This window comes from Nannospalax galili, unplaced genomic scaffold (genome assembly GCF_000622305.1).
Source record: "Nannospalax galili isolate Female #2095 unplaced genomic scaffold, S.galili_v1.0 scaffold1217, whole genome shotgun sequence".
Lineage (NCBI taxonomy): Eukaryota > Metazoa > Chordata > Mammalia > Rodentia > Spalacidae > Nannospalax > Nannospalax galili.
This window is the reverse complement of record NW_008339068.1, coordinates 615892-630798: the sequence shown is the minus strand read 5'-3', so window position 1 is coordinate 630798 and position 14907 is coordinate 615892. Positions and strand designations below refer to the sequence as shown.

Sequence of the window (14907 nt, the reverse complement as noted above, 5' to 3'; positions counted from 1 at the left end):
GATAACTCAGTCATGAAGATTTTCTGTCGTAGGTCCAGTCTTGACTCAGGCATCTGCCCGCTCCTGGGGACTGACAGCTGGGAGAACTGAGGCTGCAGGGCTTCCCTTGCTACATAGTAGGGTGATGAATTTCCTCTGACCTGGCTTGGAGCTTCTGAGATTTCCTTTCCGAAGTGGCAATACATAGGTTACAAGTGGTGTGGGTGTGGCTCCAGGATTAAAGGTGTTTATTAAGCATCATGCTGACAGGTGGGGGTATAGCTCAGGGGTAGAGCATTTGACTACAGCTCAAGAGGTCCCTGGTCCAAATCCAGGTGCACCCTACTCATTTGTAGTTTTGACTTCCTTAGTTGACACCAGGGTAGAAAAAACATTTCTTTCTGAACCACTGAATGGTGGGCCTTTATTATGGTGAATCTTTACATCAAATATATGTTAGACTTACCTGAAGAGTCTATAAAAGTGACATTTCCCTGGCCCCACCCCAGATTAAATCAGAACATTTGTGGTGGGACCCAGCACAATAAAATCTTCCCAGTGGCTTCTAGACTTCAGTTGAGAACCAGCTTTGCAGAACTTTCTGGAATCATCCTCTGCCCAGGTTACCTCATCCCAGCTCTGTCTCCCCAGCATCTGTGCTCTGGACCTTTGCTTGTGTCTACACCATCTGTACATGCAATGTGCTTAAATGAACATCTCTTTTCCTTCTTTTAAGATTATTTTTGACACTGTTGTACTTGTCTACAATGTATTTGGATCATATTCCCTCCCATAACCCTCTCTTGTCCTCCTCTTCCTCCTGCTGACCTTCCTCTTCCCAACTACTGCTTGAACTTTGATGTCTTTTTTTGTGCAGAAGGGTTTCTAGTCATGTTCTGAACTGGAGCAGTGGAAACCAGTCTTGTCTTGGGCCGAAGCAGTTTAAAGTTCCAGAACCAAAAGTGTGGTTCTAGAACAGAAAACCAGATAAAATAGTAACATTAATGGTTGAAACCAAGATGTAGAAACATCAGCTAATGAATGTTATAGAAACTGAAAATGATGGAGGGACAAAATTCAAGAACATTTCTCATAATGGAAGATGCAGAGAAAATTCTGCAGGTGCTCAATACGATGGATAGAAAGTGATCCCTACTAAGTGATCCTTACCTTCAAGTGTACATCAAAGAATTCTAAGACTAAAAGGAAGATCTTAAAAACTTGAGAATAAAAATAACAGGTGCTACACACAGGGAGTGACAAACATACTTAGCTTTTCAACAGCAATACTAGACACTGGCATCAATAAGGAACAGACTTTACAACTGGGCATGGTGGCACATGCTTTTAATCCCTGCATTTGGGAGGCAGAGGCAGGTGGATTCTGTGAGATTGAGGCCACCCTGGTCTACCTAATGAGATCCAGTCTAGCTGGTGCTATAGAGAGACCGACCTTCCTTTCTTCCTTCCTTTCTTCCTTCCTTCCTTCCTTCCTTCCTTCCTTCCTTCCTTCCTTCCTTCCTTCCTTCCTTCCTTCCTTCCTTCCTTCCTTCCTTCCTTCCTTCCTTCCTTCCTTCCTTCCTTCCTTCCTTCCTTCCTTCCTTCCTTCCTTCCTTCCTTCCTTCCTTCCTTCCTTCCTTCCTTCCTTCCTTCCTTCCTTCCTTCCTTCCTTCCTTCCTTCCTTCCTCCCTCCCTCCCTCCCTCATTCTCTCCCTCTCTCTCTGGCAGGTTTTATGGTTTTATTTAAGCACATATAACGGGAGCATGCGAGCCATCTATTCATTTTCTTCACTGCACAGCCTGACGATGGGGTTGGTGACTCATGGCCAGCTGTGCTGCTCTTTCAACAATGGCTTTGTAGTTCTTGGAGGATGCGTTGTGCGCCTCCTCAGCACAGTAAGATTTGTTGCACCTCAGGAGTACTTCCAGCTCCTTGACATTGTGGACTGGGAACTTCCGGAAGCCACTGGGCAGCATGTGCTTTGTTTTTTTGTTGCTCCCATACCCAATGCTGGGCATCAGGATCTGACCCTTGAATCTTCTCTGTGTCCTGTTGTCAATACCTCTGGGTTTCCGCCAGTTTCGCTTAATTTTGACGTGGCGTATCAGTCAGACTTGCCGGATGAACTTTGTGGTCCTCTTTTGGATGATCTGAGGTCTGAGGGCAGCCATGATGCTGCGCAGGAGATGGAAGCCACCTCGCAGGCAGCACTGAGGAAGAAGGAGACCTTGTTTCAGAAAAAAACAAATGCACAAACAAAAAATTAAAAAACCCACATTTTACATAAGAAGAAATATTCGTACCTAAATATATCTGTCCAGATATATCCAGTGTATGGATAAAATTAGGTATACAAAGGATTAGAAAATTTCTTTCTATTTACAACCACCTTTAACTCCACCACCAAGGGATCCAACATCCTCTTCTGGCCTCTTTAGGCACCCATAATGCATGCTTGTGCGTGCGTGTGCACACCCACACCCACACACACACTACTATAAATATTGAAAGAAAGAAACATTCAGGACTTGGAATCCAGGAAAGAGGGCTGTCCACATAGGAAGAAGTGGAAAGAAAGACTGTCTGGGTGAGGGTGAAGGAAGCCACAGGGTATTGACTGTACAGCAGGCTTATGGGAAACAACCTGACAGAGGAAGCAGGAACCTGGGTCACAACTGGAAAACAGAAAGTGGGACTGTTAATTATATGATGCTCTCCTATGTGGAAAACTGTTCTGAAAGATGTTTTTGATATTTATTTTATTCATTTTTAATATTTTGAATTTATTTTTATTTTATGTGTATGAGTGCTTTGGGTGTATGTATTTAAGTATACCACATGCATGCAGTGCCTGTGGAGGCCAGAAGAGGGTACCAGATCCCCTGGAACTGGAGTTATAGAAGTTGTGAACTTCCCAGTGTGGGTGTTGGGAACTGAATTTGGGCCCTCTGCAAGAGCAGTCAGTTCTCTTAACTGCTGAGCCATCTTTCCAGCCCCTCTTAGTAATCTTTTAAAACAATACTTGACTTTCAAAAATAATTGTGCAAGATACTTTGATAAAAAACATAGTATTAGCCGGGCATGGTGGCACACGCCTTTAATCCCAGCACTTGGGAGGCAGGCAGATCTCTGTGAGTTCAGGGCCAGCCTGGTCTATATAGTGAGTTCCAGGACAGCTGGGGCTACAGGGAGACCCTGTCTCAAAACGACCAAAACAAAACAAAACAAAACAAAAAATGTTAAGTTCGTGTCTTGGTGCTAGAGCTGAAGGTCAGAGTAGAGCCCATGACTCCGCCATTCTGTGGCCTCCACACAGAGTCCGTGTGGCATCGTGCTCTGTTGTCTGCATGCTTCTCAGTAGTCCTCAATGACTCAGTCAGGCCTGGAGAGATGTCTTCACCATCTTCCTGGCTCTTAGCCTCAGGGTCTCATACACAGATCCACATGCTGGAGGAATGTCTTCAGATATGGGTGCTGCATATGTCCCAAAAGAGGTTAGGCAGAGTCTCTTCACACTGAGGTTTTGTGAGTGTGACTGAGGAAGTCAGATGTGCAAATCTAAAGCCTCTTGTAGTGATGTGTGTCCCTGTGTCTCCAGCTCTGCAGTTCCCACAGGCTGAGAAATGGAGAAGTTTCAACACATGAACAGGGCAAGGGCTGGAGACGCAGGGGACTGGAAAAGCCTTTCTGGGCTGAGTTTGCAGAGGCAACAGTGCTGGTCTTAGCAACTCTTAACTTTAGAGACTTACAGTATGTTGTGGGAATGTTGAATGCACCTATGAAGGTGAAGGGCTTATAACAGGGAGGAGGTATAGCTTAGGAGTAGAGCATTTGTGTAGATCAAGAGGTCCCTGGTTCAAATTCAGGTGCCCCTTACCATGAGTTTATCATTCACTCACAGGAGGAACTGTTTACATTCAGTTCTGCCTTTCTCCCATTCATTCCCACAGTAGGGCTGGAAGCTACAGGCCAGCCCTTGAACTCCTGTCATAAGGACAGATAACTGCCTCCTGTCTCTTCCCGAACTCTGAATATCTGGTTACCTGCCTTTCTCTCTCTCTCTCTCTCTCTCTCTCTCTCTCTCTCGTTCTATTATTAATTTGAATTTTATTTTTATTTATATGTATTAAATACACATAAAATACACCATCTGTGAAGGTATGCCACATGTGTATGGGTGACCTTGGGCAGAAGAGAGCACTGGACACCTTGGAGCTGTTGTTACATGCAATTGTGAGATGCAGATGTGGGTGCTGGGAACCAAACTCAGTTCCTCTGCAAGAGCAGCACATATACTTAACTGCCAAGTCATCTCTCTAGCCTTCTACTAGATTCTTAAAGAGAAGACAGAGGCTATGGTGGAGAGTTATTCTGGGCTTTTAAAGGGCAGAGCGCTTACAGGGACAGCCAGCATTCTAGGAACAGACAGCAACAGCTAACCCTAAAGTTATCTCCCTACCCCTCCTTTCCTCTGAAGGTGTTTGGTGTACTGGTGGTCAGACCTAGGGAGACAAATTACAGAATCTGGCTCTCTGCAGGGTAGATATTTCCCATGTGAGCCGCTTTCTTCAGGCCAGAGTTCTCTACACACTTGCTTCATTCTCAAAGCAGCTTGGCCCAGCTGCTCTATCAGGGCAGAGAGGGATTCTGCAGTTTTGCTACTGAAAATGTCAACTCTGGCACTATGACTGCATCTGAGTGACAGACCAGTGTCTTCACAGGAGGAGAGGTAAGTCTGGGAGCCCAAGTAGAAGACAGCTCATGAGCTAAGCCAGGGCACAGCAATGTGGAATGGACTTGGGATCTACAATAGGTTTCTCTCCTTTTCCTTGGTTGATGATCCTATTCAAGGATGTGTCAGGAAAGCTATGAAACTTAGGACGATCTCTCACCAGTCAGGTCTGGCAGCTTCTAGAAAGCAGAGACCTGTAATTTATCTTTGTAGACTATCACCACACAGATGAAGGCTTTTAAGTAGGAACATTGGTACCACTGGGGGTATAGCTCAGGGGTAGAGCATTTGACTGCAGATCAAGAGGTCCCTGGTTCAAATCCAGGTGCCCCCTTTCCATGTGATTTTGGTAAGTAACTTACTATATTCAAAGTAAATAGCTGCTTTCTCTCTTGTCTCCTTGACACTTCTGGCCCACTAGGTTCCCCTGTCACACAGTGTGCACAACAAGGTTACAGGTAGCTTGGAATTCACACAGGGAGAGCACAGCTCTATCATGGTCCATCAGCTCCCTCACCAGTGTAAGGTATGTGACAGCTAGCTGCATGAATCCCTTGGATCTCAAATACATCAGATCACCAACTCCAGCAATTTTAGAAGGTAGAACAAGTTCCCTGAAATGTAGACAAGGACTGTTTCACTAGGAAGAACCAGTCTGTGGTTCTGGAATAGTATGGGGAAACCATATCGGAGTGAGCAGCAGGCAAAGGACCCTAAAGAAGATGGAGCAGCAGGTGGGAAGAGTGAACTGTTTTTGCCCTAATAGGAGAAATACAACTGATTCATTAGGGTCAGAGATCTGGGAGTCCCTGTGTTCTGGATAGCTTTAGTGTCAACTTGACACACCTGGGTTGAGGGAGCCTCAATTGGGGAATTTCTTTCATTGGACTGGCCTGTGGCCATGTCTGTGAGGCATCTTCTTGATTGTTGTGTGATGTGGGAGGGCCTATCACATTGTGGGTGGTGACACCCTGGGCAGGTAGGCCTGTGTTGCATAAGAAAACAGGCTGAGCAGGGGCCGGGGAGCAAGCCAGTGTTCCTCCATGGCCTGGACTCCAGCTCCTGCCTCCAGGTTCCTGGCCTGAGTTCCTACCTTGGGCTCCCTGATGAACTGTAACCTGGGAGATGTAAGACTTAAATAAACCCTTTCCTCCCAAAGTTGGTAGTGGTCAGAATGTTTTGTCACAGCAATGAAGAACAAACTAGGACACCATGTTTCCAGGATAAAGCGCATGAAAAATAGATCACCTGGATTCTATCGATCACCTGGATTCCAGGCCGCTAATTGATCTGGTGGGCATCCGATGGCTGTTCTTGGCAGGTGTAATAAATGATCAGTGCCTGTGCTGCAGCAGCTGTATTTCAGTAGTTTGAGCGTCATTTATTGGAATAAAGTTCCCATCAAAGAATCAGACATTCTTGGGCAGCTTTTGCTGCAGCACAGTCTGAAGGGCCAGAGTCTGACAGCATTGCATCGCCAAGGCGTATGTACCATGGACAGCTCCATCAAAGCCAGCCTGACCATGCAGACTCTCTTCCACTGGGCTGATGGCCTCTACTCTTTCTGCAGAGTGACTGAGGTTGCTTAAGATCAAAAGCACAATCATCAAATTGCCATAGTGCTGGGATTCACAGTGTTCCTGTCTTTGTGGGAATTTCTATGTCAGTGACAAACTCCAGGGATGTTTCGGAGGATGTCATCACCTCCCCAAACTGGAAAGACAAGTTCCACACCTCACAGGAGCCTTAATTGGAATACTTGCCTGTAATAAGTAACAGTGTTGAGGAAGATCAATTGATGAGTCCAGGGCTCTCCTGGATTACTCATGTGAGACTCTGGGATATGGGTAGTGGTTTGTAGTTACCAAATGCATCTGCAGGTAAGCATATTTTTGTATTTTTAATAACCCCAAGACATTTTAATAGAAATATTTAACTCATTTTCACACACAGCATGAGTACACTCATTGATCTGTATGGAAGGCCGATAAATTCTTTGGTTCCTCAAACTGTAGTTTGGAGAGATTATACCTCGTTTGTCATAAGGATGGTGGGATGAAGGGGCCGGATGTCACATGCACCTCCTAGAAGTATTTTTTTTAGCAACAGAGACTGATTTAGCCACTGTTTTATTTCCTTTCACATTTATAGCATGGAAATTGATAGCTCCAATAATGGTCTGTGAGTCTGAATTAACCCTGAGCTTATTAGAGACAGAGGTCATCTTTGAGACCCCTTCCCAGAAAGCCTGGTTTAGTTTTGCCCATCCCTATCCCACCACTGTCAAATCCAAAGGATCTATTTAGCAGCCAACCCTTTGAATCTGGCTCTGATAGATGTGTCTGAAGTATGCTCTAGATGTAGACCTCCAGGAATTGATGCCATTGACTCAGCTATGAACTAGGAAAGGAGGGTGCTGGGAATTGAGAAGTGGCAGACAGGTGTGCAGAGGGTGCTCATAGCTGGGCCCTACTGGAAGAAGCAGATGATTCTAGAACACTAACAAGTACATTATGTCAGATGGTAGCAGCCAGGGCATGTCCATGGAGGTTTAGAGATGCTTATTAGACATACATAAATCAGGTGTGGCCATAGGTCAAGAGTAGAGAATTTGAGTACAGATCAAGAGGTCCCTGGTTCAAATCCAGGTGCCTCCCCACACCCTTGCTAGAGTCTCTTTTAGATACAGGAGGGAAAAACTGAAGTACTTATTAATATAGAGCCAAATATTGTACCAGGTCTCCTTGTGCTCTGCTGAGGTGATTCTGCTCAGGCCCGGCCTCTGTTCTCTCTGGAAGGAGCTGACAGAGGACTCACTTGAGACCCATCCAGGTCAGGGTCAGTCATACTATGGCAAAGACTTCCCTCTAGAGGCCTAGAGGAGGCCTGTGGGGTTGAGGAGCCTGTTCCCTTCTCTGGAGACTCTTCATAGTCATCCCTCAAGGAAGCCCCTTCTGACTCCCAAGTGAGGCACTCCTTCCTGGTCCCACTTTACTTAGGTTCCTGCCAGTTCTGTGGAAATAACTGTTTTGTTTTGTTTGTTTGTTGAGTCAGGGTATTACTATGTAGGCCTGGCTGATCTGGAACTTGCTGTGTAGACTAGGCTGGCCTCGAACTCATGGAGGTCCGTCTGCCTCTGGCTTCTGAGTTCTGGGATTAAACTTGTGAGCCACCATACGGCAGCAATATTTTTATCCATGGATTTGTCTCCTATTTAGACTAAGACTGTTTGAAGGCATTGTCTTATCTGCTCTGTGTCCTCAAGATAAATGGCAGGGACCAGAGCCTGAAAAGTTTCAGTTTTCTTGGGGAATGATGGGGTGATGTACTCAGCATCCTCCTTAGGTCTTGGAGTATAGAGGAAGCTCTCCTTGGACTGCAGATGAGCCACAGAAGACCCAGGACCAGGAGCTCTTGTCCTTGTCACTGCAAGCAACCTTAGGGAAGGTGCCACAGTCAGAAGTCCCTTTCAGGTCGAAATCTGGAGCTTTTATCACACCTTGAGAGGAGGTCAAGCTGGGCTAGTTAAAATTGGAGAGGAGAAGAGGAGAGAGCAGACTTCAGTGGAGAACGCTTGTCAGCTTCTGAATCATTAAGAGGAACTAGTAGATCATGGTTATATGGGGCGTGATGTCAAGGTTGAAGAGGCACTAATGAGCAGTTATATACAAGAGGGGGTATAGCTCAGGGGTAGAGCATTTGACTGCAGATCAAGAGGTCCCTGGTTCAAATCCAGGTGCCCCCTTATTTACATAAAACTTTGGTAGCTAACTTAATATTAACTGTAGACAGGAACCCAGTGAGGTTAGGAAGTCTCCATTTGCTGAGGTTTCTAAACTAATAAACTCCAGAGTCTTATTCTTCAGCCTGCATAATGTAGGATAGCTTGATGTCTTCTATGTGTGTGTGTCTTAACTCAATTACAGTCACCCAAGGGCCCAAAGCCTAAATGACTTTCACCCCCCCATTAGAACATAGGTCTCAGAAGGTGAGCTGTGCAGAGCTCTGAACCTCCTCACTCGCATATCCCCCTCCACACCTCACCTTTATACTGTGTTTGGCCACTGAGTGATGAGCTGCATCCTGAATTCCTTATCTGGAAGGTGAAATTTGGTGGGCTGGGACTGAGGCCTTAGTCTGTGCCAACAAGAAAGAATACTACATATAGGCAAAGACTTGCAAGGAGGCTGAGGAAGGGAGGAGAGCTGTGGTCGAGGTCATCACTGACTCACTGAATTCCATGGCTTGTGGCATGCCATGCTGAGTAGGAGGACAGCTTGTTGCCTGCGTGCGTCTGACAACAATACAATGAGTCAGAAGTTGCTGCGTGCTGTTTGCTTTGACTGCAAGGACCAGAACCTCCAGGATGCTTGTGGGACTCAATGAGTTCAGGGTCTCCTGGGTAAACATAAGTTCTGTGTCTCAGAGTCTGCAGCTATAAAATGGGAGAGGATTACAGTACCATTCTATAGAGTATGGTGTGTATACCTGTGAGAGAGAGAGAGAGAGAGAGAGAGAGAGAGAGAGAGAGAGAGAGAGAAAATTTAACTTAAAAATATTTTTGTAAATATATTTTTTGCTTATTACTTTTATTTTATGTGTATGAGTGTATTGTCTGGAACTGGAGTTAAAGGACAGTTCATAGCTGCCATGTGGATGCTGGGAATCAAACCCAGGTCCTCTGCAAGAGCAGTCAGTGCTCTTAACCGCTGAGCCATCTCTCCAGCCCTTAAAAATATTTTATTTATTATTTTTATTTTATGTGTATGTGTGTATTGCCTGCATGTAGGTAAGTACACCCGTGTCGTTCAATGCCCTCGGAGGTCAGAAGAGGCTGTCAGATCCCCTGGCACTGGAGTTATGGACAATTGTTAGCTGCCATGTGGGTGCTGGGATTCGAACCTGGGTCTTCTGCAAGAACAGTGTTCTTAACTGCTGAGCCATCTCTCCAGCCCTTGAACAACTTTTAAAATGGCCAGATGCTCAAGTGCTCCCAATTCTGTTGTTACCATTAACTAAAAAAGCCTCTCAGGTACATGAATAGGACGTGGCTGTAATCACTGAATATCTATTTTGGAGTTTTAGCTTCTTTTTGATGATGCATTATTTTTCCAGGCACTACTGGAACCAGTGCCCTTGGAGAAGTTCGTAGAACCAGCCACCACTGTGGGAGGATGTGCATCTCTCATTAACAGAAGCTTTGCTGAGGCATATACTGAAATAGGTCACAGGTCATCTGACACTATTGAATTTCTTACCCCGAGTCAGTTGGCTTTCTGTTAGTATAACAAGTGTCTCTGGTTATTAGCTTACAAAGACAAATGTTTACTTTGGCTCACAGGTTTGAGACCTGAAATGATCTGTTTTTTTCCTGCTACTTTGAGTCTTCCATGAGGCAGGATACCAGGGATCAGAAAGCAAAAGACAGTGAGGAGGGGCCAGGGCCGCACTCACTCTCCCCTCTACAGAGACTGAAGACCTCACAGTAGTTCCAGCCTCCTAAAGACTTCACTGCCTCCCAATAGCACCATGCTGGGACCAAACCTTTATATACAATCTTTTGAGGTGTTAGTCATTGTTCACTAAAGAAACGGGATTGATAGAATGAATATATCCATAAAAGGGGATTTATTAGATTGGTTTACAGGATATGGCCTGGGTTTTCCAATAATGTCTGTCTCACATGGAAGGGGCTGGCAATCCAGTAGCTGCTCAGTCCATAAGCCTGGATGTCTCAGCAGTCCCAATCTGGCGCTGAAGGCCTGGAAGATTCCTGAAAGATGATGGTCTTCAGTCTGGCACTGGAATCCCAAAGAAGCTAGTTCAGGTGACAGCAAAAGGCTGTTGTACCAAGAGGATAAGTGAATGCGTCACCAGGAGTGAAGGCAGGCAGGCAAAAAAGCAGTTTCCTTCTTCCATGGCCCTGCATGTGGGCTGCTACCAGGTGTCGTCCACACTTGCTTTCAAATAATCTGACCAGGAAAGCCCCTCACAGGAGTGCCAAGTGGCTTACGTTTTTGTTGATTCCAGAGTCAGTCAAGTCACCTTAAAAAAGAACAACAACAAAAGAAACCATTAGCCAACTATATCTGTCCACTAGAGACACATCTAAAACATAAAGTAGGCCAGGTGTGGTTGCACACATCTGTAAGCCCAGCGCTCGGGGTGCTAAGGAAGGAACATCCTTCCTTAGAAGAAGGTCTAGGTAAGCTTGGGCTATAGAGAGAACTGTTATTTCAAGAAGTCCAAACCAAACAAAGCCAAAAAGATAAAAATGTTAAAAATAAAAAGACAGATATAGGCAGTTCTCTGTAAGATCAAGGCCAGCCTGGTCTACATAGTGAGTTCCAGGCAGGCTGGAGCTAAGGAGTTCCTGCCAAAAAATTATTATCTTGGGTACTAGTTACAGTAACAGAAATCTGACTAATATACTAAGAATAAAAAGAATCATTTTATGTTGCTGAAGAGATCAAGTCACCTTGAAGGAACAGGCATTCTAGAGTGGGTTAACCTCACAGCATTGATTTAGCACATGTTAAGCAGAAGTTAATCAAATTGAAAAAGGAGATATAACCAAATCTCCACTGGGTCTCCCAGATGAGAGACCTCTGAAACTTTCCCGTGTGAATTGGTAGAACAAGCCCACACACTACCAACAAGATTCAGAAGATTTGAACAATGTGATGGATAAACTTGACCTAATGGAAGTGTAAAGAATCTTGTAGCAGAACGTGCATTTTAAAATTATATATTTTATTTTAACTTTGTGTGTATGTGTGTGTGTGTGTGTCTGTGTATGTGTGTGTGTCTGTGGAGGTTAGAGGACAACTTATAGGAGCCAGTTTCTTCTACCATGTGGGTCCCAGGGATTAAACTCAGGTCTTCAGGCGTGAAGGCAAGTGACTTACCTGATGAGTCACCTCACCAGCCCAGAACATGTGCTATTTCAAATGCTGACAAAAATGACTGTACCATTGTACCACTGAACTATAACCATATTAACAAATCCCAGTGTTAGAACTACAAAGTATTTTCTGACCAAAATACAATAAAAATCAATAACATTAGATAACCAGAATTTTAAAATTTTATTTTGTTCCTTTTTTTTTTTTTTTTTTTTTTTTTGAGGCAGAGTCTTCCTGTAGCCCCAGCTGGCCTGGAACTCGCTATGTAGATCAGGCTGATCTTGAATTTACAAGGATCTAATCCCAGTGTTAGAACTACAAAGTATTTTCTGACCAAAATACAATAAAAATCAATAACATTAGATAACCAGAATTTTAAAATTTTATTTTGTTCCTTTTTTTTTTTTTTTTTTTTTTTTTGAGGCAGAGTCTTCCTGTAGCCCCAGCTGGCCTGGAACTCACTATGTAGATCAGGCTGATCTTGAATTTACAAGGATCCACCTGCCTCTGCCTCCTGAGTGTTGGGATTAAAGGTGTATGCCACCACGCCCGTCTAAGATAACCAGAAATTTCAAAAAGTTCTATCTAGAAAAAGACCCTCATGTACTTACAAACTTAAAGTTATACTTTAAAAGGGATTTGTTTATTTTTATTCTACGTGATGCAATGCCATGGTAGCCAGAAGACGGCATCGGATCTCTTGAAACTGGAGCTTTTGGCCAGTTAGCTGCTTATGTGGGTGCTAGGAACCAAACCAGGGTCCTCTTTAAGAGCAGCCAGTGCTCTTAACCACCGAGCACTCTTCAGTTCCTAAAACTTATAAAACTCTTGTGTCAGAGAAGAAATTATGATCTAAATTAGAAAATATTTTGGGTTAAACGGTGATGATGATGAAGCACCTGTTAGTGGCAGTGTGAACCGTATGTAGAGGCAACTGAGAGCTTGAATTAGCACTGTTTAAAAAGTGACAGTGAACAAGAGGCACCTACCCCAAAACAGTATGAAAGAAACAAAAAATACACCCAAGGAAGGAATAAGGACCAAAGCAGCAAAGATTAAGTAATAAAACATAAATTGATGAAATAACATAAATGAGATAGAATTAATGAGACTAACGCTGGTTTTGGAACAATTTTGGAACAATGAATGAAAGTGATAACTTATAGAACATTGAAAATGTGAAAAAAATTGGAAACTAATATCAGGAAAGAAAAGAGGTACGGGGCTGGAGAGATGGCTCAGCAGCTAAGAATACTGGCTGCTCTTGCAGAGGACCCAGGTTTGATTGCCAGCACCCACATGGCAGCTAATAGCCATCTGTAATTCCAGTTCCAGAGAAATCCAGCATCTTCTTCTGACTTCTGTGAGCATTGCACGGTACAGGTGCACTGACACACATGCAGGCAATGCGCTCATACACTAAGATAAAAATAATAAAATAATTTTAAAAGGAAAGAGGTACATTATTTTCATTTTCAAGGACATTCACATATTATAAAATATTAGGTGTCACTTTGTGTTCAGAAAATATACTGTTTAGATGGCATGAGAAAATGTCTAGATAATACAGCTTATAGGAAGAAAGAAAAAGCTCCCTGAAGATCTTGTTCCCTGCTTCCTTGCTAATCCACTTCAGTTAGTTTGGCAGGACTAAGCTAATTCAGTGGAAAGATGCAATATTTGAGCTGATAGAGATGCTGGGGTTTCACTTATCAGACATCGGTAGGAAAGCTCCACCATCTCCTGTGTGTCACGAAAATAATTTCCTTTAACAAAACATTTCCACTTTCATGTGATTCACCCAAAGTTCCCTGTAAGACACGATGGGAGACAAAAGCAGAATGTGTCTTCTGGAACATTTGCTAACACATGTGTGGTGGTTTGAATAAGAAATGTCCCCCATGGGCTCAGTATTTGAACACTTGCTCCCCAACTGGTGATGCTGTTTGGGTAGGTGCAGCCTTGCTGGAGTGAGTACTTCCCTGGGTTGGGCTTTGAGGATTTATAGCCTTGCCCCACATACAGTTTGCTCTCTGCTTCCTGTTTGTGGTTAAAGATGTTATCTCCACCTTCCTGCTCTGGCCACCATGTCAGCCTGCTGCCATGCCTTCCCACCAAGATCAACTCTCTTTCTGGAACTCTAAGCCAAAGTAAACGTTCTTCCACAAGTTGTTTTTGGTCATGGTGTTTTATCACAGCAACTGAAAGTAATCAATACGGTATCCAACTGTGTTTGGCTCAAAGACACAGTTCTATGGACCAAAGAGACATCTGTGTTGCTGTAGCGTCCCATCGACAGCTGAGCACTCCCAGGCAGTCTTCCTCAGCACTTGGGACAGTCATGCATCTCTGCATTAGCACTTCCCACTGAAATAAGTAGCTTCTCTGATCAGAGTTGGGAGCAGCAACAATCTATAGATATAAGCATAAATATTTAGAAGGCAGTTTGATAACATGACCATTTAGAAAACCACATCAACAGGTCCTGCCCCAGGCTAATGACTTCCTTGGCCATAGGTTTTGCTCATGTTGACAGTATCAGGCCTCAAATCTAATCACCCTGCCCCTCAAGGCTCAGGGAACATCATAGAAGGGGGCTGGGTGAGGGGAAAGGATGTAAGAGCTGGAGTTTGGGGAGGAGTGCTTTGAAATGTTATCTTCTGGACATGACGCAGCTGTTATGAGCGCACAGCAGTAGCGGTTACCTACACAAGACCTGCACAAGATCAAGCCAGTTAGAAAATTCCAGCACGGAGGAGGGGAGAGACTCCTAAGTCTCTACCTTTAGTGGAGGAGCTAGTGGCAGTTGTGGCTGCTGGGGGGAGGGAGAGGCACTTCTCTTTGGGACTGTGGCACTGGAAGGTTGCCCATGCATCAGTGGATGTCTCAACACTTATGTCCATATGGGCAGCATCAACTGGACTCAGTGGGTTAAAAACACCTAAATAAATAATTAAGAAAATAAGTAAAAAAGTGTAAAAGGAGGACATGAAGTTTAGAGGGAGATTTGATAGGGGTTCCTGGGGGGAGATGGAGGGTGAGAGTGAGGGGTAAATATGATAAACGTACATTATATACATGTATGAAATTTTAAAATGATAAATGATAAAAGCACTTTAAAAAGAGACTGGTGAAGCTGCAGATACTGTGGTGCGTCGTTTGTAAATGCTCCCAAGTCAATCTCATTGACATTTATAGTTTGGTCTTATCAGAAATAGTTATTTTATCTTATTTTTTATGCATATGAGTGTATTGCCTGCATGTGTGTAAGTGCACCCGTGTTGGTGTCA

General features: G+C 44.1%; 3 non-coding genes and 1 pseudogene across 3 annotated transcripts; 3 read left to right on the top strand and 1 right to left on the bottom strand.

Annotated features, from left to right (window-relative positions):
• The first annotated feature begins 251 nt into the window (after positions 1 to 251).
• Trnac-aca lies at positions 252 to 323 on the top strand. Its single transcript has one exon. It is a non-coding gene; the product is annotated as a tRNA-Cys (tRNA).
• Positions 324 to 1754: 1431 nt separating this feature from the next.
• LOC103734721 lies at positions 1755 to 2151 on the bottom strand (annotated as a pseudogene).
• A 2823-nt stretch (positions 2152 to 4974) lies between these two features.
• Positions 4975 to 5046, top strand: Trnac-gca. Its single transcript has one exon. It is a non-coding gene; the product is annotated as a tRNA-Cys (tRNA).
• Positions 5047 to 8385: 3339 nt separating this feature from the next.
• Trnac-gca lies at positions 8386 to 8457 on the top strand. The gene has a single exon. It is a non-coding gene; the product is annotated as a tRNA-Cys (tRNA).
• The last annotated feature ends 6450 nt before the right edge of the window (positions 8458 to 14907 follow it).